Raw genomic sequence first — 23443 nt, 5'->3', positions numbered from 1 at the left:
ATCTACGTGAACCTGATGTCAATCATGTGGAAACAGCCCACTATTTCAGTTCTGGGAAGAGTTCAAAAAATTATTGGTCGATATTATGCATAAGGAATACATTCTGGTAAGTTGTAACATACTGTTTCTTTCAACAGTTTTCGAGTTCTTTTACCATTAGCTAGTAGAGATGATCGTTTCACGTGCACTCTGTCGTGTAACATTTACAAGCACCAAAAGTGTATTTATTGTTTGAATTGCATAATAAAATTAACAAAATCTGAGAGCTGAGATTTTTTAAATATCATAACTAACCTGCTCCATCTTGTCTGTCATTCTCTGTGTCCTTTTCTGTGCATGACCAAATTGATGTGTGGCCTGAGAGCGTGTGAAAACTTTTCACTGAAAAGTGTCAATTGCGTGTCTCGCGCAGAATTCATGAGAGTTGGCAGCTCTAAATGGCGCTAGCTTGGTCAACCTCAGTGAATGCTCTCTGTCAAATTAATTCAAACTAACAATAGAAATGTAATATGAAAAAAAAAATACCATTAAACTACAAATAATAGTCTGGGCTTTTTATTTTCCCATATCGTCGGAATGCACCGGCTTGTATTTGATACAGGCGTCTATGAGACGGACTTTATAATTTAGTGCTGAGATGTTGTTCATTGAGTCTCTAATCTCTAAAAATCTCCAAATGCTACACGTGAAACTGCGGCCTTCCAACCTTTTACTATCGTGTCAAATGATTTGATTAATATGCACTAGGTAGAGGGAGCAAAACAGCGCTCACCTGTGTTGTTTGAAGACGTGAGAGTGCACATGAGCGCGGCCGCTACACAACTCACTTTCTGGAGGTATACTGCGCCCATCTGGTATGGAATATGGAGTATGATTTGATTTTTTTTGACAGATGTCACCTTTAAAATAGTTTCACCTTTAAAGTAATTTTCCTAATTAGAAAATGTGTAATATCAATGGTAAATCCTTCCATAGTTTCATTCTTCTATACATTACAGTCCAATGTTTTGTAGTGGATTTTGAAACAGGAAACATCTCTTTTATGCATGCCTGGTGTTAAAACATGAGTAGAACTACTATACAAAATTTGAGAGTACAGGAAATTTGGAATTCTTGACACAGAAATATTTCTTATAAAACAAAGCAGACACAATCTTTCATCAGTAGGCTACATTCTTATTCTTATATTTTTTGTCTTTATGCACTCATTCAAAAGCCTATAAATAATAAATAAAAACAAAAATTGATGAGCGTATGTGACATAACATGCTGAAGAAGCATGCACAGTTTCATGGAGATCGAACCATAGGTGGCGCTATAACTGTTAAAAATCTTTAAAACCATGCATTTCCAATGGTAAATTGCCTGTATTGGCTGTGAATGGTGTTTTCCATTTCCAATATTTTCCATCTACTCCTGAAAGTCAAGGTGGATTATTGGGAGGAATTGTGAAGCATTGTGTTTTGAGTCAAATCCAATATTGGATTCCATTTGTATTGGATTCAGAATCAGAATCCATTTGTATTCCAGTATTGGGTTTGAAAGTTTTTATTTTTCTTCACAAATTGCGGAAATTGAATCATTTTTGAATCATTCATCCCAAAAGAAACGGTAGGGTGCAACAGTCCACAAAATTTACAGTTCAGTGTATACAATTTTGTGTGCGATACATTGGTGTCATGGTTCAGTTCATTTTAGATACAACAAAAAGAAAGAAATGCCAAAGAAATTTCCTTTTAATTTTTTTTTTCTTTTTAAATTTAAACTAGCATCATAAAGTATGATCATTTTTTTTACTTTGAACAAAGATGGAGATATACTTGACTCTAAATATGGTATATCATGGTAAATCATGCTTTCTACATAACACTTAATGTCTTTTGATGCTTTTGTGCTTAAAGGCCTTCAAGGCCTAAACTGCTTGAACCCCGCTAAATGCTGCTTGCAACTTTAATTATTATTAAAATTTAAATAAAATTGAAAAGGTAATATTAGATTATAACTGAATTTGTATGACCCTGTTGGTCAAAATGATGGACAATGAGAAAGTCTACTGTGGTACTGCTACAGCCAAAACGCAGCAGCTAGACTCCTCACTGAGACACGCAAGTATGAATCGATCACCCCTATTTTATTCAAACTCCACTGGCTATCTATCAAATTTAGGATTTAAAATTTGACTTTTTTATATAAAGCTCTTAACAATCTGGCCCCTCAGTACCTGACCGATCTGCTCTGTGTACACTCCTTCTCGTACCTTGAGATCCACTGGCTCCCTCAGAAGACTATTTAAATCTTCTTTAAATACTTTTTTTTTTTTCTCTTGCTTTTAATTCTCCCTGATTGTTAATTGCTTATTTTTATTGTCCTGTGAATTATATCTTCTGCTTTGTACAGCACTTTGGTGAGCCTTGGCTGTTTTTAAATGTGCTCTATAAATAAATATTGTATTGTAATGTATTGTATTGTATTGTACTGACATAAATGACTGACATTACCTACACTAGAGGGTGCAGTTTGCTCAAGCATAGATTCTTATTCTGTAAGGACATACATTTTATTACACATTTCTACTTGTATAAGAGATAAAAACACATTAGGTCAAAACATGCAAGTAAAGTACCTGATGACAGTTGGGTAGAGCTCTGATGTATACACATACGCAATATTTAATGCAGCACTGACCAGCAGTTTTCCAACTAGAGCCAATGATCATGTGGCACTTAAGGACCCTAAAAAAAGCAAACAACAGGCTTACCATGATGTATGGAGAACATCATGTAAGGAGAATATTGTTGAATCTTTTTATGTTCATACAAATATTGAAAAATAATTTCACAGAAATTTGCTAGGAAAAGGGCAGATTTTTTGCTGAATATATAGAAATCTATGTATACTACATACAGTATATTTACATACTGGCTCTAAAAAATTTATACTTTTAAAGCATCATTTAAAAAATAATTGAATAATAAAATAACTGCAAACCTAAAACTTTCTCATCTATAATCATGTAAAAAAAAAACTACTATATGATGACAGATATCCTCTGCAAAATGGGAAATTTGATTCTAGTGAAAACCTAATTTATTCGGAAAGATGATCACCTGATACAGGTACAACCATTGAGAGCACAGACAGGATACACCTGCAAAGGCGAGAAAATTGGCCATTGACTTCCTCCTGCCTGCCCTAAAAGAAAACAAATACGCTCAGATAATAATCGAAGAGAGTCTGATACAGCGGTGTGTGGATGTGATTGTGTGAGTGTATTTACCACTGTTTGTTATTGATGTACATGCAGAGAGGGTAAGCAGGGAGTTCCACCAGCCCATACATGGCAACACTAAGGTAACGATTACCTTTCTCTTCACTGGCATTAATAGGGCCCTATGAAATCAGTTCCCTTTCGTAGTCACTTCGAGTTACGTCAGAAGTGACGGAGATTGGGGGATTTCGCATAGAAAGCCAATCCTCTTCGAGTATTTAAACACGAGCCAATGGCATGCAATGCCTTGGGGCTGCGGAAATTTGCATAGCGTACTCCGCCCTACTCCGTGAGTATAAAAGGAGGAAGTGAACGCAACCGCAGTATGTTTTCGCTTCGGAGCCAAGAGAACCTCTTCACTCCTAAAAGCTGATTCAAGACTCTTCGAGAACGAGCGTCCTCTTCAGTGTTGGTGTGACGGCGGTACCCAGCGAGATTCTGCATTGCCTGCGATCTGAGCAGTGGTCTGCCAGACTTTGCACTTCTCCCTGGTAGCCTCAGCGCTGAAAGAGGGAATTTCTCCTTTCTCATAAAAGTGAAAGTGAAAGAGCTGCACGCGGCACGTCTTTTTAAAGATGGTTCGCCCGTGCCCTTCTGGATGTGGTAGATTTCTGTCATCATCTGATGGTCACGAACGCTGCTTTGTATGCCTGGGCATTCAGCATGCAGCAGCAGCGTTCGTGGATGACTCATGTTCCTTCTGTGGGAGCATGACCATCTCCACACTGAGGTCGAGGCTCAATGATCTCACTAGAGTGAGAGCCCCGGTCCCCCCTACTCGATCGGCTTCCTTCACGAAAGGGGACCCGTCGACCCGGGGACCCGGCGATCTAACGGTGACGGTGTGGGATAGAGCCCCGACGATTCCTCGGGCCACACCTCCCGCCTCAGTGCGTGAGCCAGCGAGCGCCAGCTCGATTCAGTCGGCTGTCTCTTCGGCGGCGCCGGCTGCTGATGTGATGTCTATCACTGCATCACTAGGCGGGCTTGAGTCCTCGGGAGAGGAAGATGCGGCTGCGTTGCCCCCTTCGGGAGGGCCAGCGTTGCCCGTGTCAGATCCCGAGCTGACGGCCATGCTGTCTCGAGCCGCTGGGAGTATCGGGCTAGAATGGAAACCTCCATCCTGCCCCGATCTCTCGTGGATGGATAACTGGTATCTGAACAAAGCTGCCGCCGCAAGGCCACGGCCAACTCCGATACCTTTTTTCCCCGAGCTGCATGCGGAGTTATCGCGCTCTTGGGGGGCTCCTTTGTCCACTCGAGAGCACGATCTCTCCCCCGCCTTTCCCCCCCTCGACGGTGGGGCCGCCCGTGGGTACACTGGGATGCCCCCGGTGGAGCGCTCTGTTGCGATGCAGCTGTGTCCACAGAGCGCCTCCACCCGTGGTCCTCCTAAGCACCCATCCAAAGCCTGTGGGTTCTCGTCTGCTATGGCGGCGCGATCCTATAGAGCGGCGGGACAGGCGGCCTCCGCTTTGCATGCCATGAGCACTTTGCAGGTCTTCCAAGCGAAGGTGCTCAGAGACATGCACGAGGGCGGGACTGACTCGACGGCATTTAAAGATTTGCGGTCCGCCACTGACCTTGCTCTCCGGGCAACGAAAGTGGCCGCTCGCGCCGTCGGTCAGGTGATGGCCACTTCGGTGGTTCAGGAGCGCCATCTCTGGCTCAACCTGGCAGATACGCGGAGCGCTGAGCGGACTCGTCTGCTCGACGCTCCGCTCTCCCAGGTTGGCCTTTTCGGCGGTGCGGTCGAGGACTTCGCCCAGCAGTTCTCCACCGCCTAGAAGCAGACGGAGGCCATTAAACACATCCTGCCCCGGCGACCAGCTGCTGCCTCCACCCAGTCATCGGCGCAGGTGCCTCCCTCTGCTCGCCGCCGAGGACGCCCCCCTGCGGCTCCCCTCCCTCCCGCCCGGCCCCAGCAGCAGCCTTCACCCGGGCCCCGGCGTCGAGGAGGCCGCAGGCCGGCGTCACAGCCCCCTCAGGCCGCTCGCCCCGCTAAACGCCAGGCCAAGCGAAGATCCTGACACGGGCCGCTCAGTGACGATCTCGAGTCTTTCCCAGGAGGCGGTAGCAGGCCCCCTCCTTCCCCCGGTGGAGGGCCGGGGGAGAATCTTTTGTTCTCAACTCCCCGCTGCTCACCCACGGGTGGGCAGCACCCTGAACTGGTTAAAGAAAGACTTGACATCCTCACTGAGCTCACAGACTGGAGTGGGTGCGCTCGATGCCCCCGTGCGTCAGCCCACACACTCCTCTCTGTCTCTGAGGGCGCGGAAGGGTGCGTGTGTCGTCCCCGGGCTACACCAATCCCTTCCCCCTCTGTCGCCAGACCCCCGGCAGAACAGACCCCCGTGGAACGCTCCGCTTTCCCTGGTCCCTTCTGTCGGGGAGCGGGCTTCGACGCATCCGAGCGGGGTAACTCCTGCACGCGTGCCAGTCGACCCGCACCGCTGCCCCTCCGGGGGGACGTCTGTGGTTCGCATGACCCCGTTGGCTCATTTCCTGGAAGCCTGGCTAGCGCTTCCCGGGATATCCCGCTGGGTCATCAGAACGATCAGACTTGGCTACGCGATTCAGTTCGCACAGTCTCCTCCCCGCTTCACGGGAGTTCGCTCCACGATGGTCGGTGGCAATGCCCCAGTCTTGAGAGCGGAGATTGAGACCCTGCTGGCGAAGGGTGCAATCGAGACGGTCCCTCCAGCCGAGGTAAGGTCCGGGTTTTACAGCCCCTACTTCATTGTCCCCAAAAAGACCGGTGGGTTACGACCGATCCTGGACCTGCGCATTTTGAACCGTCCTCTCCATCGACTACCGTTCAAAATGCTCACGGCCAAACGCATTTTCGAATGTGTTCGGTATCAGGATTGGTTTGCAGCGATCGACCTGAAGGACGCGTACTTCCATGTCTCCATTCTCCCTCGACACAGACCGTTTCTTCGGTTTGCCTTCGAGGGCCAGGCATACCAGTACGCCGTTCTCCCATTCGGGTTAGCTCTGTCCCCTCGCGTCTTCACGAAGATCGTCGAGGCAGCCCTTGTTCCCCTTCGCGAACACGGGGTTCGCATCCTGAATTATCTCGATGACTGGCTGATACTAGCACACTCTCGAGCTCAGGTTTGCGAACACAGAGACCTGGTGCTCCGGCACCTAGCCCGTCTGGGCCTTCGGGTCAACCGGGAAAAGAGCAAACTTTGCCCCGTGCAGAGGATCTCTTTTCTCGGCATGGAGATAGACTCGGTCGCCATGTCCGCGCAGCTCACGAACGAGCGCGCGCACTCACTGCTGGCTTGCCTTCGTCAGTTCGAGGGCAAGAGTGCGGTTCCACTGAAACTTTTTCAGAGGCTCCTGGGGCATATGGCATCCGCGGCCGCGGCAACGCCGCTCGGTTTGCTTCATATGAGACCGCTTCAGCTGTGGCTTCGCGATCGAGTCCCGAGGTGGGCATGGCATCGCGGCTCGCTCCGAGTTCCAGTGACTCCAGCGTGCCGCCGAACCTTCTTCCCGTGGTCGAACCTCAGCTTTTTACGGACCGGCGTCCCTATTCAGTGAGTTTCCAGGCATCTCGTTGTCTCCACGGATGCATCTACCACGGGTTGGGGTGCGATGTGCAATGGGCATGCAGCCGCCGGTTCCTGGACAGGAGCCCAGCGCCTCATGCACATCAATTGCCTCGAGCTGTTGGCAGTACGGCTCGCCCTACACCGCTTCTGAGCGTTGCTCAAGGGCCAGCATGTGCTTGTCCGCTCAGACAACACTACGGCAGTAGCGTACATCAACCACCAGGGGGGTCTACGCTCACGCCAGTTGTCGCAGCTCGCCCGCCACCTCTTGATATGGAGTCAAAAGCACCTGAGGTCCCTTCGTGCAGTTTACATTCCTGGAGACCGGAACTGGGCAGCCGACGAGCTGTCCCGGGTCCGTCCCATCTCCGGCGAATGGCGACTCCATCCCCAGTCGGTCCAGCTGATTTGGGACGAGTTCGGGGAGGCACAGATAGACCTGTTCGCCTCTCGGGACTCGTCCCACTGCGCCCAGTTTTATTCTCTGACCCGCGGCACTCTCGGCTCGGATGCGCTGGCGCACAGCTGGCCACGGGGCCCACGCAAGTATGCGTTTCCCCCAGTGAGCCTCCTTGCACGGGTGTTGTGCAAGATCAAGGAGGACGAGGAGCAGGTCTTGCTGGTAGCCCCCTATTGGCCCACCAAGACTTGGTTCTCCGAGCTCATGCTCCTCGCGACAGCACCTCCTTGGCCTATTCCTCTGAGACCGGACCTACTCTCTCAGAGACGGGGCACTCTGTGGCACCCTCGTCCCGATCTTTGGAGGCTGCACGTGTGGCTCCTGGACGGGACGAGGCAGGTTTGAGTTCGCTGCCACCTGCGGTGGCGGCAACCATCACTTCCGCAAGAGCGTCGTCCACGAGACACCTTTATGCGTTGAAGTGGAACCTCTTCGTCAATTGGTGTTCTTCTCGCGGAGAAGACCCCCGGAGATGTTCGATCAGTGCTTTCCTTCCTGCAAGAGGGGTTGGAGCGCAGGCTGTCGCCCTCCACCCTTAAGGTTTACGTCGCGGCCATTGCCGCTTCTCATGAAGCAGTGGAAGGTAAGTCCTTAGGGAAGCACGACCTGGTCATCAGGTTCCTGAGGGGAGCGAGGAGGCTGCATCCGCCTCGTCCTCCCCTCGTACCCTCTTGGGACCTCTCGGTAGTTTTAAGTGCTCTGCAGAGGCATCCCTTTGAGCCTTTGCAATCGGTAGAGTTAAAGTTTCTGTCCATGAAGACAGCACTCCTGGTTGCATTGGCCTCCATCAAGAGGGTGGGGGACCTGCACGCATTCTCCGTTGACGAAGCGTGCCTGGAGTTCGGGCCGGCTTACTCTCACGTGATCCTGAGACCTCGGCCTGGATATGTGCCCAAGGTTCCCACCACTCCCTTCCGGGACCAGGTGGTGAACCTGCAAGCGCTGCCCCTGGAGGAGGCAGACCCAGCCTTGGCACTGCTCTGTCCGGTACGTGCTCTCCGCACCTATGTCGACAGAACGCAGTGTTTCAGGACCTCAGACCAGCTCTTTGTCTGTCATGGAGGGAGCCAGAAGGGAAGGGCTCTCTCAAAGCAACGGCTGTCCCACTGGATAGTGGATGCCATTGCTTTGTCTTACCAGCAGCAGGGCCTTCCGTGCCCCCTTGGTGTGACGGCCCATTCCACTCGGAGTGTGGCCTCCTCTTGGGCTTTAGCGCACGGCGCCTCGCTAACAGACATCTGCAGAGCTGCAGGCTGGGCGACACCCAACACCTTCGCCAGGTTCTATAATCTGCGAGTTGAGCCGGTATCCTCTCACGTACTCGTTTCGGCCAGTTCTGGATCCGCTCAGGTGTCTTCGCTTGCTCGCCACTCCACTCCCCGGACTGGATAAGTGCGATATTTCCTCAGTTCTTCCATTGAAGTCTTGAGTCCTCCAGCACCGACGATGCGGGCACCACTGCTGTTGCTCTGGATGCTAGCTAGGTGCCTCCATGCACACGGTTCCCCATGGTAACCGTCTCATGTGTATTATCCACTGTAAGCCTCTCTGAGCATGTGTCTTCCCTTGGCAAGCCATCTGCCACCCCTGGAGTTTAAATTAGTAGCCACCTGCGGTTGGTACTCCAGTGTTCCATATGCGTTCCTATGTGGCCATATGTGTATTCATAAGTCCTCCCTTCGGTAGGCAGCTGGTAGCATGTCCCCTTCGGGATATGTTTCCCAGTGTACCTTGGTAATCCTGTGTCAAAGTCGGATCCCCAAAAAAAAAAAAAAAAAAAAGAGGTAAGGCTCGGGGGTTCAGTCTTTCGCAGGGCACTGGAAGACAGCTTGAAGTGGCGTGATGGCACAGACCCCCAATCTCCGTCACTTCTGACGTAACTCGAAGTGACTACGAAAGGGAACGTCTCGGTTACGTATGTAACCCTCGTTCCCTGAGTAGGGAACGGAGACGTTACGTCTCCCTGCCACTCTGCTGTATCGCTGGGTAGATGCCGAGTTCAGTCTTGGCTCCTCAGCGAAGACATACTGCGGTTGCGTTCACTTCCTCCTTTTATACTCACGGAGTAGGGCGGAGTACGCTATGCAAATTTCCGCAGCCCCAAGGCATTGCATGCCATTGGCTCGTGTTTAAATACTCGAAGAGGATTGGCTTTCTATGCGAAATCCCCCAATCTCCGTCACTTCTGACGTAACGTCTCCGTTCCCTACTCAGGGAACGAGGGTTACATACGTAACCGAGACGTTTTATTTTTTTCCAAATTCCGTTTTTTCTGATTTTAATTTTTGGGAATTCATTTTGTTTTACCCTTGACTGCTATTTTAGTTGTAAAAATAGTGTGCTTTTAAAGTTAATGATTAAAATTTATACAAATAAAATAGGAATGACCTTAAATATATTGATAACAGACATTTACTCAGTAGTATTTTCAGGACATATACTGCATGATGCAACATAACACTGCACTCTTCAAGTAACAACAAAATATGGTTATGAGCTTTACACTGTCCAGTAAAATAAATTATATTAGTTTATATAAGTATAACTAAAGTCACACTCTGTCTCTCTCTCGCCCAGTGTCGCTCACGGAGTTTGCTTTGCTTTTGTCCAGTCCGGCGCCTCATGGACCGACATGTTGTTTGTGTGTGAGTGTGAGTATAATATATATATATATATATATATATATATATATATATGAAAATAGGCATGAAGGCATGAAAGGCATGGCAACAAGGCATGAAAATGCCTTGGGGCTGCGGAATTTGCATAGCGTATCTCCGCCCCACCACGTGGGTATAAAAGAAGGAGGTGAACGCAACCGCAGTATGTTTGCGCTTCGGAGCCAAGAGACTTCTTCACTCCTTAAAGCCATTCTCACTGACAAGATTCTTCGAGACGAGCGTCCTCTTCGGTGTTGGTGTGACGGCGGTACCCAGCGAGATTCTGCATCGCCTGCGATCTGAGCAGTGGTCTGCCAGACTTTGCGCTTCTCCCTGGTCGCCTCAGCGCTAAAAGAGTGAATTTCCTCCTCTCATTAAAAGAGCTGCACGTGGCACGTCTTTTTAAAGATGCCTCGCCCGTGTTCTTCTGGATGCGGTCGATTCATGTTATCTTCTGATGGTCACGATCGCTGCTCTGTGTGTCTGGGCATTCAGCATGCAGCAGCAGCGTTCGTGGATGACTCATGTTCCTTCTGTGGGAACATGACCATCTCTACACTGCGATCTAGACTCAATGATCTGACAAAAGTGAGAGTCCCCGTGTCTGCTACTCAATCTGCTTCTTCCACGAGAAGCTCTTCGACTCGTGGACAGGGTGATCTGACGGTGACGGTGTGGAACAAAGCCCCGACGTTAGTTCCTCGGGCCACACCCCCCGCTCCAGTATTAGCGAGCGCCGATTCGATTCAGGCGTCTGCCTCTTCGCAGGTACCGTCTGTTTCGTTCGGCGCTCCAGAGGATGATGCGATGTCCATCGCAGCATCACAAGGTGGGCTTGATTCCTCGGGAAGGGAGGATGCGGCTGCGTTGCCTCCTTCGGGAGTGCCAGCGTTGCCCGTGTCTGATCCCGAGTTGACGGCCATGCTATCTCGGGCCGCCGTGAGTATCGGGCTAGAGTGGAACCCTCCGCCCTGCCCCGATCTCTCACGGATGGATAATTGGTTTTTGGGTAAGGCTGCCGCCGCAAGGCCACAGCCGACCCCAATACCTTTTTTCCCCGAGCTGCATGCGGAGCTGACGCGCACTTGGAAGGCTCCTTTGTCCTCCCGAGAGCGCGCTCCAGCCTCCCCCGCCTTTCCTGCAGCTGTGTCCACAGAGCGCCTCCTCCCGCGGTCCTCCTAAGCACCCATCCAAAGCCTGTAGGTTCTCGTCTGCTATGGCGGCGCGTTCCTATAGAGCGGCAGGACAGGCGGCCTCTGCCCTGCATGCGATGAGCACTTTGCAGGTCTTCCAAGCTAAACTGCTCAGAGATATGCACGAGGGGGGGACTGACCAAACGGCCTTTAATGAGCTGCGAGCCGCCACCGGCGACGAAGGTGGCCGCTCGTTCCGTTGGTCAGGTGATGGCCCGTGCGGGGTAACTCCTGTGCGCATGCCAGTCTCCCCGCCTCGCTGCCCCTCCGGGGGGACGTCTGTGGTTCGTATGACCCCGCTGGTGCAGTTCCTGGGAGCTTGGCTAGAGCTCCCCGGCCTGTCCCGCTGGGTCATCAGAACGATCAGATTCGGCTACGCGATTCAGTTCGCACGGTCTCCTCCCCGTTTCAGGGGAGTTCGCTCCACGGTGGTCGGTGGCTATGCCCCGGTCATGAGAGCGGAGATTGCGACCCTGCTGGCGAAGGGTGCAATCAAGACGGTCCCTCCAGCCGAGATGAGGTCCAGGTTCTACAGCCCCTACTTCATTGTCCCCAAGAAAACCGGTGGGTTACGACCGATCCTGGATCCTGCGCATTTTGAACCGTACTCTTCATCGACTACCGTTCAAAATGCTCACAGCCAAACGCATTTTCGAATGCGTTCGGCCTCAGGATTGGTTTGCAGCGACCAACCTGAAGGACGCGTACTTTCATGTCTACATTTTGCCTCGACACAGACCGTTTCTTCGGTTTGCTTTCGAGGGCCAGGCATATCTGTACGCGGTTCTCCCATTCGGGTTAGCTCTGTCTCCTCGCATCTTCACGAAGATCGTCGAGGCAGCCCTTGTTCCCCTTTGCGAACACGGGGTTTGCATCCTGAATTATCTCGACGACTGGCTGATACTGGCACACTCTCGAGAACAGGTTTGGGAACACAGAGACCTGGTGCTCCGGCACCTAGCGCCCGTCTGGGCCTTCGGGTCAACCGGGAAAAGAGCAAACTTTGCCCCGTGCAGAGGATCTCTTTTCTCGGCATGGAGATAGACTCGGTCGCCATGTCCGCGCAGCTCACGAACGAACGCGCGCACTCACTGCTGACTTGTCTTCGACAGTTCGAGGGCAAGAGTGCGGTTCCACTGAAACTTTTTCAGAGGCTCCTGGGGCATATGGCATCCGCAGCCGCGGCAACGCCACTCGTATTGCTTTCTATGCGAAACCCCCATTCTCCGTCACTTCTGACGTAACGTCTCCGTTCCCTACTCAGGGAACGAGGGTTGCATCCGTAACCGAGACGTTTACCCGCCACAACACAAAATCACCCGCATTTGGCTGGTGGCGGGTGCTAATTTCCATCCCTGATGTATATATATTGTCTTAATTCCACGTGGCATGGATTCAACAAGGTGCTGGAAGCATTCTTTAGAAATGTTGGCCCATATTGATAGGATAGCATCTTGCAGTTGATGGAGATTTGTGGGATGCACATCTAGGCACAAAGCTCCCATTCCACCACATCCCAAAGATGCTCTATTGGGTTGAGATCTGGTGACTGTGGGGGCCATTTTAGTACAGTGAACTCATTGTCATGTTCAAGAAACCAATTTGAAATGATTCGAGCTTTGTGACGTGGTGCATTATCCTGCTGGAAGTAACCATCAGAGGATGGGTACATGGTGGCCATAAAGGGATGGACATGGTCAGAAGCAATGCTCAGATAGGCCGTAGCATTTAAACGATGCCCAGTTGGCACTAAAGGGCCTAAAGTGTGCCAAGAAAACATCCCCCACACCATTACACCACCACCACCAGCCTGCACAGTGGTAACAAGGCATGATGGATCCATGTTCTCATCCTGTTTACACCAAATTCTGACTTACAAAAAAATCGAGACTCATCAGACCAGGCAACGTTTTTCCAGTCTTCAACTGTCCAATTTTGGTGAGCTCTTGGAAATTGCAGCCTCTTTTTCCTATTTGTAGTGGAGATGAGTGGTACCCGGTGGGGTCTTCTGCTGTTGTAGCCCATCCGCCTCAAGGTTGTGCGTGTTGTGACTTCACAAATGCTTTGCTGCATTCCTCGGTTGTAAAGGTTATTTCAGTCAAAGTTGCTCTTCTATCAGCTTGAATCAGTCGGCCCATTCTCCTCTGACCTCTAGCATCAACAAGGCATTTTCGCCCACAGGACTGCCACATACTGGATGTTTTTCCCTTTTCACACCATTCTTTGTAAACCCTAGAAATGGCTGTGCGTGAAAATCCCAGTAACTTTTTACGTGAAGTAAGCAGATTGTGAAATACTCAGCCGGCCCGTCTGGCAACAACAACCATGCATGCCACGCTCATTATTGCTTAAATCACCTTTCTTTCCCTTTCTGACATTCAGTTTGGAGTTCAGAAGATTGTCTTGACCAGGACCACACCTCTAAATGCCTTGAACTGCCATGTGATTGGTTGATTAGATAATTGCATTAATGAGAAATTGAACAGGGGTTCCTAATAATCCTTTAGGTGAGTGATTGTATATATATATATATATATATATATATATATATATACAGTATATACACACACACACACACACACACATATACACATATATACATATATACATATATATGTGTATGTGTGTGTGCATGTATTTGTGTGTAGTTGATTATCTGAATATCTCTTTACACAATTTTTCAAACTTCAATTTCAAATTAAAGTTATCACTGGTATGAGTTTGGTTTTTTTGAGTTGGCATGCATAATATGGTTTGCAGAGATTGACAATGTACTTGTACTGTATGTAGTTATTTTAACATCAAACTTTATTGGCATAATTGTTTTATAATAACCTATATAATGTACAGTTATTTTAATGCAGTTATTTTGTTATTTACATGGTGAAGTGCAACAGAATGTGAAAAACTTTTAAAATACTACAAAGATATTACACAATACTCTGTAATTCCTTATACGCTGAACTTGGATCAGGCATAGTTAAAACTATGGATATGTGCTCTACTCCTTGTTGCTGCTTTCATTATTAATTTAGAGATTTTTAATACTTAATAATTTTATTAAAAGTATTATTTCAAATTTAGATATAGAAAAAAACTTAGATATCACCTTTACCACTTTACCACTTAACGCAAATATGATGCATGTGCTTTATATATATATATATATATAGCACAAAAAAACTTAGATATCACCTTTATCACTTCCCATATATATATATATATATAAATATATATATATATATATACAGAGAGAGAGAGGCTTCTTCATGAACCACTGGGATTTGTAATGGGCTACAATGCAAATTCTCTCTTGAAGACAGTAAATAGAGACTGTGTTTTTAAACATTTACATTTGTGGATGAAAAATGTACTCAAGATAATTAAAGTTTTTAAAAGCATTTCATAGATTTTGTCTTTCATTATAATTCCTAATGTGATGTTATCTCTAGTGAAACTGGAGGAGAGACTGGAGATAAGGCTCAAGCCAATGATACATGTCACACCAGAATGTGTTGCTGTGAGAGCAGGAGAAAAACAAATGATCCGTGGTCTCTATATTCTAAACACAGAATATACAGTTAGCTCTAAGTTAAATCTACGTGAGAGGTTTCAGCGCGATTTAGCGCGTGAGTTCTCTTTCATAGGTTCACTCAACACTGCGGAAAGCGCAGTGGGATATTCTCTGAATGTGCCGATTGTCTGAAGCCTAATAGAATCACGGCAATTCATTGGCTGATGGCGCTCGCGCAATCTGGCCCTGCCCCGACGCAATCACGTCGCATAATCATATACGCGCGTGCACCATCTTCCCCTCAGATTTCTCTGCCTTCACGAAGCAGCCATTTCGTCCTTCGACTTCGAGCCCGTATCAACGGATTATCTCGACGGATTTCACCTGTTCTTCATTTGCACTTCAGCGACTGCTTTCATTGGAACCCTGTTCTCCTTGCGGTGAGTGCCATGGAGTATCGTTGTTGCCCGCCGCCATGCTTTCGCTTCTTCGTGAACGACGACCCACACGGTAAGTGTATTAAGTGTTTGGGTGTTTGCATGCGCGCGAGGCTATTTTTAGGAACACAAAATGTAAAATTTTGTGATAACCTCCTTCTCAAACTCTCTGCTCGGTTCGCGGTGTTTGAGAAGGAGTCATTCGCCCCCCCTCGTCGCGCTCCCGAGGCCGCTTAGGCCTCGTTTGAATCCGCGACCTGGGGCTCGGATTTAGAGCTCTAGGATATGAGTTTGAGCAGACGGGCCATGCCATGTCTCTCCCTCCGTCTCCCGAGCACACACGTGGTGCCAAACCAGTCGAATTCTCGCATGATTTTCTATGTCCCAGCCCCAGAGCACGTGAATCAGTTTCTTTCGGGCTGGAAGATATTATTTATATCACGGCTTCAGACTCCGAGGATTTCGGGCCTGTTTTAGCTTCGGATGCTCTCCCGCCTAGCGGCCAGGAAGCGCCGCCTTGCAAAATACAAGGGGTATCGCCACGGATTCTTCGCACAGTTCGGTTCGGCTACACTCTCCAATTTTGCCGCAACCCCCGCGCTTCAACGGGATTTTTCCTACTGTAGTCGACAGCGCCACTCAGGCTTCTGTGCTACAGCAGGAAATTTCTTCTCTCCTTCTCAAAGGTGCGTTAGAGGAGGTTCCTGCGGAGGAAACCGAACAAGGCTTCTACAGCCGTTATTTCCTGGTTCCGAAGAGAGGCGGCAGCCTGCGTCCCACTCTAGACCTCCGCCGACTGAATTTCGCCCTTTTCAGAGGGAAATTCAAGATGTTGACGTTGAAAGCCATCATATCTCAGATTCGGCCAGGAGATTGGTTTGTGACAATAGACCTCTAGGATGCCTATTTTCACATCCAGGTCGTGCGGCGTCACAGAAAGTTCCTCAGGTTCGCCTTTGGAGGAAGGGCGTTCCAGTACAGGGTCCTCCCCTTTGGCCTCACCCTGGCGCCAAGAACGTTCACGAATAGCATTGATGCAGCACTGGCCCGCTTGCGGCTCCAGGGCATCTGTATTCTGAATTATCTGAACGACTGGCTCATTCTAGCCCAGTCCAAGGAGTTGGCTACCCACCACAGGGACACTGTTCTGCGTCATATTCATAGTCTCTTGGTCTGAGGTTGAATGTGGAGAAGAGTGTTCTTACTCCAGCTCAGCAGACAGTTTTCTTGGGTGTGCACATGGATTCCATTCGTATGCAGGCCCGTTTGGCTCCTGCACGGATTTGCAGTTTGATGTCATGTTTGGCCCATTTTTTGCTAGGCCATCGTGTTTTTGTGGGCACTTGCCACAGGCTTCTCGGCTTAATGGCCGCAGCCTCCCCTGTGCTGCCCCTGGGTCTGCTCCTCACGAGGCCCTTCCTGTGGAGGATGAAGCTCTCAGGGATCCGGCCCACTGGGCCAGCCTTTCGCCTGTTGAGGGTGCCGGGCAGTTGCTCTCGCGCCCTGTCAATTTGGCGGGACCCCCTTTTTCTTCGGAAAGGGGTCAGTATGGGGACGGTATTCCGTCGCCAGATGATTACGACGGATGCCTCTCTAACCGGCTGGGGACCAGTTTTCGAGGGCAGACCAGCGTGTGGGGTCTGGACGGGCAAGACCCTCGCTTGGCACATAAACTGCTTGGAGCTGAGAGCCGTCTTCCTGGTTTTGCGTCATTTTCTCCCTTTTCTAAAGGGTCACCATGTCATTGTCAGGACGGACAACATGGCGGTAGTTTCCCATGTAAACCGGCAAGGGGGTTCTCGATCTCGCACCCTGGACAGGCATGCGCGTCATCTTCTCTTATGGTCTCAGAGCAGGTTCTCTGATAGCGGTCCATGTCCCAGGGATTCTGTACCTCGCAGCGGATTTCCTATCGAGGCAGAAACTTCAATCGGGAGAATGGATGTTGAACCGTTAGACAGTGGCCCTGATCTGGGAGGTGTTCGGGAAAGCGGAAGTGGACCTCTTTGCCTCACAAGAGTCATCCCAATGCCCGCTCTGGTTCTCCCTGAATCCTCCAGCTCCGTTGGGGATAGATGCATTCGCCCACACTTGGCCAATGCAGAAACTCTATGCCTTTCCGCCCGTCAAACTGATCCAGGCGGTCCTGGCCAGAGTGAGGGAGAGCGGAGTCTGCCTTCTTCTAGTAGCCCCGTTCTGGCCGTCTCAGCCATGGTTTTCGGAGTTGATTCCTCTGCTGGAATCGTCCCCCTGGAGGATTCCAGTCAGAGAGGATCTGCTTTCCCAACTGACATTCAAGAGACCATCGGTAGTGCTAGAGCCCTTTCTTCAAGGAGACTGTATTCTTCCAAATGGAAGGTTTTCGTGTCATGGTGCTTGGCACATGATAGGAACCCAGTTAACTGCCCTGTCGCTTCAGTATTAGAATTCCTGCAGGAGAGGTTTACCTCCGGGGCGGCTGCTACCACCCTCAGTGTCTACGTTGCAGCCATTGCAGCACATAGAGAATCAGACGAGATTCCCTTGGGTAAACTGAGGTTAGTTTCGGCCTTCATGCGTGGGGTTAGGCGCCTGAAACCGAATTGGTTTCAGGCGGGGAGCGCCTGAACTGCTCCCCTAGAGTTCCCTCATGGGACCTTTCTGTCGTCTTGGAGAGTTTAAAGGAGGCCCCCTTCGAAACCTTGGAGTCAGCTCCGGATCGGATTCTGACTCTTAAGGTTTCACTTTTGTTGGCTTTATCTTCTTTGAAGCGGGTAGGGGACTTACAAGCTCAAGTCATGCTTGGACTTTAGCGAGTCATGCTTGGACTTCGCTCCCGGTTTAGTCAAGTTTCCTTGAGACCTAGGCCAGGCTATGTTCCTAAGAGAACTCTCCACAGCGCTCCGCTCTCAGGTTGTTAGCCCTAACGCTTTCCACCCTCCTCCTTTTTCTTCTGAGGTGGATAGGAAGCTTAATCTGCTCTGCCCAGTTCGGTCCAGCTCCAGCAGTTGGAGAAAATCCAACCAGCTTCTGGTTTGTTTTGGTGCTAGCCGCCGTGGGCTTGCTGCGTCAAAACAGAGGATTTCTCACTGGGTCACAGAAGCGATCTCTATGGCTTACGATCTCTATGGCTTATGGTGCGTGGTTTGCCTTCGCCTCTTAGCATTAGAGCACATTCCACTAGGAGTGTGGCATCCTCTTTAGCTCTTTCTAGAGTAGTTCTCTTGGAGGACATTTGTGTTGTGGCCGGCTGGTCCTCTCTGCACACTTTTGTACGTTTCTACAATTTGGATCTTGATATGACTCCGGGTTCCCAGGTTCTTTCTGTTTGAACCTTTTATAGTCATTATCTTATTGATACCAGTCATTACAACGCTCTTTGCTTGCCGAGTTTGGTATCCTGTTCCCACTGCGCTTTCCGCAGCGTTGAGTGAACCTATGAAAGAGAACGTCTCTGGTTACTTACGTAACCTATGTTCTCTGAATAGTGAACGAGACGCTGCGTCTTCTTTTCGGCAGAGAAATCTGAGGAGAAGATGGAGCACGTGCGTATATGATTATGCGACGTGATTGCGTCTGGGCGGGGCCAGATTGCGCGAGCGCCATCAGCCAATGAATTGGCGTGATTCTATTAGGCTTCAGACAATCGGCACATTCAGAGAATATCCCACTGCGCTTTCTGCAGCGTCTTATAGCCGAGAGTAGGCGGCTGCAGTGAGGGGAGGAGAGAAAAAGTGCAGGCAAGGGGGACACTTCCTGAATCTCGCTGTGTTGTTGACTGCAAACGTCAGAGAATGGAAGAGATCGCGTTCGCGTTCTTTATCGCAGTCGAAGTGGATTCAATTGAAATACCACTGCTTTTGCACGAAGATGGTTATGATGAGGAGAATCACCGAAGGTGAAATCAGTAAATAGTAGGGATATAAATCCAGTAAACAGTAAATAGTAGGGATATAAATATATCTGGTCTTGGTATGTTGCAACTTGAATAGATCTAATGAAAGTAAACAGTCCAGACTGCAGATAATTCAGCACTTAATAAAATAAAGGTTTAATAGATTTCATTAAAACGTAAACAAACCCAATAAACAAGTTGCTTTCGAGAGAGAGGTCATAAGAAATGTTTTTTCTGTCCTAGGAATGTCCCTAAAATTCCTCACTTTGTTGAGAATGTGGTCCATTTGTACAGTCCTTCTGAGTTTCAAAGTCATTTCAGACTTTCTAAAGGGCACCAACTCAATCTCTTCCATCTCAGATTGGGGTATACTGGAAGAGATTTTGATGGAGAGCGGGAGAGTCTTCACTCCGATGAGGCGAGTAAAGAAGTAAGTTACTGCCGAGAGTATAAGAAGTCCCTGGGCTGGAGGCCCAGTAGCACGGTAAACCAGCTCAATCTCTTCCATCTCAGATAGGGGTATTACTTTATTTTATTTTTACTCTTAACTGTTTTTATTTATATTGATTGCATTTACTGAATGAGCACTGTGCCGACTGTTACTGTACTTCATTCTATTTTTGATACTGTATTTTATTTTTATTATTATGATTTTTTTTATTCTAAACTGTTTTAATTATTCTGATTTCTTTTGATTATTTTAATTTCTTCCATGTAAAGCACTTTGAATTGCCACTGTGTATGAAATGTGCTATATAAATAAACTTGCCTTGCCTTGCATGTGGAGGTATGTTGACAAACTGGCTGCCTTCTCGAGAAAGATCCACATTCCCTGGTTCCTGAGGGCATGCACATAATTGGAGATTCTGCATACCCTCTCTCGCTTCAGCTAATGAAGCCATACAGAGACAATGGCCACTTGACTGTAAGGCAGAGACACTTCCATAGGAAATTGAATTCTGCGCGTGTAGTTATTGAGCATGCATTTGGAATTTTAAAATCAAAATTTAGGAGACTCAGATGTCTGCACATGAAAAAAGTAAAGAACATTTCTTCTGCAGTCACAGCCTGTTGCATCCTCCATGAGGAGGATCAGCAGGCAGATGTTATGGAGGATGACCCATACCCACCAGAAGCCCACATTCACAATGATGCATCACATCATAGAGATGCAATCTGTGGCCGCCTGTGAACATTACATTCACTTGTACCACCTTCAACAATTCCCTCCATAACAACTTATTTAAACTTTTCTTAAAAAGCTTTTTGATTTGACTGTTTTGTGAACAGGTAGATGGGATTTTTACAGGATTATTATAAGCACTTACTATCTAATGATTGACATATTCTGCTAGTCAACCACTGTCCCCTGTCTAGGGAGGAATGTTTTGTGTTCTCTATAATAATGATGTGATGAGCAATAAAATGATGATACACATGGAAATGTTAAACTTTATAGTTAAACTTTATTTTTTAATAGATCATTTATCATTTCCTGGGATTTGCTGATTTTTTTAGTTGTTCAAGGATTTCTCCAAGGCAGGTAAGAGATTTTTTTTCAGACATTCTTCTCCACCTCTCTTTAAGCCTTCTTCAGCGCTCCAAATCAGGCCGCACTAGTGATTCAAGAGCAGCTGTTCTCCTCTCTGAATGCGTTTCATATACTTCACAGAATGTGGATGTTTGTCTCCTTCTGTGCACTTCTTTGGAGGGCATAGCAGTGGAGGGACCTGGTTGTTCTTCTGGGAGCGGCTGTTCTTGGGAGCCTGTGCAATTGAGGACTTGGTCTGGGATGAGGTTGTGCTGAACAGAGGAGTTGAGCAGATTGTGCCTGATGGTGCACTCCCAACTCCAGATTTGCCAAATAAGTCATCCATTTCCTTTGAGAAAACATGTAAAACAATGTAAATAGAGATGCTTTAGAAATATTTTTTTATGTTAACCCAGTGATTTGCAGTAATTTCAATACAAAAAGCACACCAACCTTGTAATACTCCCATGTAACGTTTCCCTCTCCTGTTGATCGACACCGGTCTTTAGCCCTTTTGTAAGTCGTGATCATGTTGCCAAGATTTTTGCGCAATTTTTCATTGGTGATATTGTAGCCTTTTTCTTTGAAGGCTCGCTCCAGCTTTTTGTAAAATGCAATTTTATTTCTGTAGTACAAATGCAGATGCATTTGTGTGAGGTCAAGCAGCAGCAGCGTGGTCCTGTGTGTGAATTCTATGAAAACAGTAGTTTAAAATTGTGAGAGATAGAATTTATACATAGTTAACTTTATACATATTAGAAACAGTTGATACTTTGTTGGGTTTCTTGAAATTCTGACTGCATGGAAGGGGATTGTGTGTTTGTGTGACATTTATTTTCCTAGTTTCAACAGGGCACTTGACAAGGGATACTGGATTATCAATCGCTGGAGGGGGACACTGAGACAGAGTAACAGAAGGGCCAAACTGGGACAGAGATGCTGGGCGGGAAGGGGGAAGTTGAGACAGATTAAAACTAGATTAAAGACGCATCTCTTTAGTCAAGCATTCACATAATGCTTACCTTTTAGTCCTCTGTTATGCCATACGGAACCATTTGCCACTGAAACTGCTTAATGCACCAGTGGAGCTCGACAGCCTTTTAGACAAACGGGTCGGCGCGTATGGTTGGGTTGCGGAGAGTTTGTGAGATAGTGGTTTTCTAACACCGACTCCGTATAATGGAAATCATTATGAACATCAGCTCTGCTAATTATTTCCCATCTGCCTTTCTGCTGTTATGGCGTTCGACAGGTCCAGTTTTGTATCCAGCCTCTCACGGGGATTTCGGATTCCCCAACGCCTGTGATGAGAGGACCAGCGCCTGTGAAGAGACGACTCAACACCTGCGATATGTTATGGCGCCGTTTTATACATAAACAATATTTATATTTAATATTTATATATAAACAATATGAATGTAAGCCAGAGGAGAACTGGCCCCCGACTGAGCCTGGGTTCTCCCAAGGTTTTTTCTCCATCCAATCTGATGGAGTTTTGGTTCCTTGCCACTGTCGCCTTGCTTTTGGCTTGCTTTGGCTTGCTCAGTTGGGGTTATTTAATATTTAACAATATTATTGATCAGTGTTGTACTACTTTCATGTTATCACTGTGAAGCTGCTTTGATACAATCTGTATTGTGAAAAGCGGTATATAAATAAATGTGACTTGACTTGACTTGAGTAACAGAAGGGCCACACTGGGACAAAGATGCTGGACAGTGGGTAGTATCTGCTAAAGAGAACACAATAATAAAAAAAATCCCCATGATTATTTTAAATGTTATTATGAATAAAAGAAAAATGCCTTACCTTGATTCTGTGTTGCAGATCTCACTTGTTGCATATGCTGCATATGTTTTGTCTATAAAAAGGATTTTCAATCAATAAAAATAAAATTCATTATTTTTACATCATCAAGCAACCAATTTTATATATTTTTTACTTACCATTCTTTATTCTCTCAGCAATTTCTTTGCTTACGGTTAATGTGATTGCTCCCTGGGAGTCTGATAGTGTAAGTAACATATTCTCCATCTTGCTACAATTGTTAACTTTGTGGATGCCTTTTATAATCAAAGACATAATGACAAATAATGAGCAAACAGGTGCTGCATTAACATTTCAGAGTGGGACATGGCACAGCTGATTAACTTAATGATGTCTATCCTAAAGGATAGTTTACCCAAAGAAAAAAAATATTTGGGTGAACTATCCCTTTTTTACGTGAAAAATAGTCCATTTAAATATATTACTCAATTGTGTGCCACTTTAATGTAAATTTGGAGGCTTCACACAGACAGTGAGTGAGAGAGATCGGCAGAGCGCGTGCAATTACCTGCGTCTGTCTTTGAAGTCGTGAAAAGCTTGTCGTGTCAAAAGGAAGCGAAAAATTTGCCGCATCATCATTTTAACGTTCTCTTCACGGGTATTTTCCCATAAATGCGCGTCTGCAGCAGCGCTGGTCAGCATCCCACAACACAAGGAAGCCGAAATAAAATCAGTGAGTCACGCATTGAATCAATGGGTCTCTAATAAGTGAAGCATCAGCTTCAGCGTTGCCTATGCGACGCATTGCTGCTCAGCTGAGCCTTGAAAAGTTGAATCTCAAAGTTAAAAATGATTAACATCTTGTTGAATCATCTTTTTTAAACGTGTTCGTTGAATGAACGGTTCAATGACTCGCTCGAAGTCCGTTGTCATAACAATATGCGCGCTGAGTGAAAGTCTTTCAATGCTGTAGACCAGTGGAGATTTCTTTAAAGGTGCCATATACAATAATTGAGGTAACAATATACGAAAAATGAGCTACACGCATCAAAAGAATGAGAAGAAATAAGTGCAAAGATGTCATTAAAAAACTGACAAGTTATAGTGCTGCCGAGATATTAACCTGAATTAGCATGCTAAATTACTAGCCCCGGCCCGGCAGGTATCGTTATACCA

The 23443-nt window shown here is 47.5% G+C and overlaps 1 long non-coding RNA gene across 1 annotated transcript; it reads right to left on the bottom strand.

The window, feature by feature from the left end:
• Window positions 1-22022: 22022 nt before the first annotated feature.
• LOC120470632 (uncharacterized) lies at window positions 22023-23112 on the bottom strand. Its single transcript, XR_016149744.1, has 3 exons — window positions 22447-23112; window positions 22310-22361; window positions 22023-22229 (listed from the first exon to the last, which is right to left on the bottom strand). It is a non-coding gene; the product is annotated as an uncharacterized LOC120470632 (long non-coding RNA).
• Window positions 23113-23443: the final 331 nt, after the last annotated feature.

The sequence above is a fragment of the Pimephales promelas genome, chromosome 24, assembly GCF_988280905.1.
Source record: "Pimephales promelas chromosome 24, fPimPro1.hap1.1, whole genome shotgun sequence".
NCBI classification, from domain to species: domain Eukaryota; kingdom Metazoa; phylum Chordata; class Actinopteri; order Cypriniformes; family Leuciscidae; genus Pimephales; species Pimephales promelas.
Note: the sequence above shows the minus strand (reverse complement) of the source record. Positions and strands in the feature narration are given on the sequence as shown.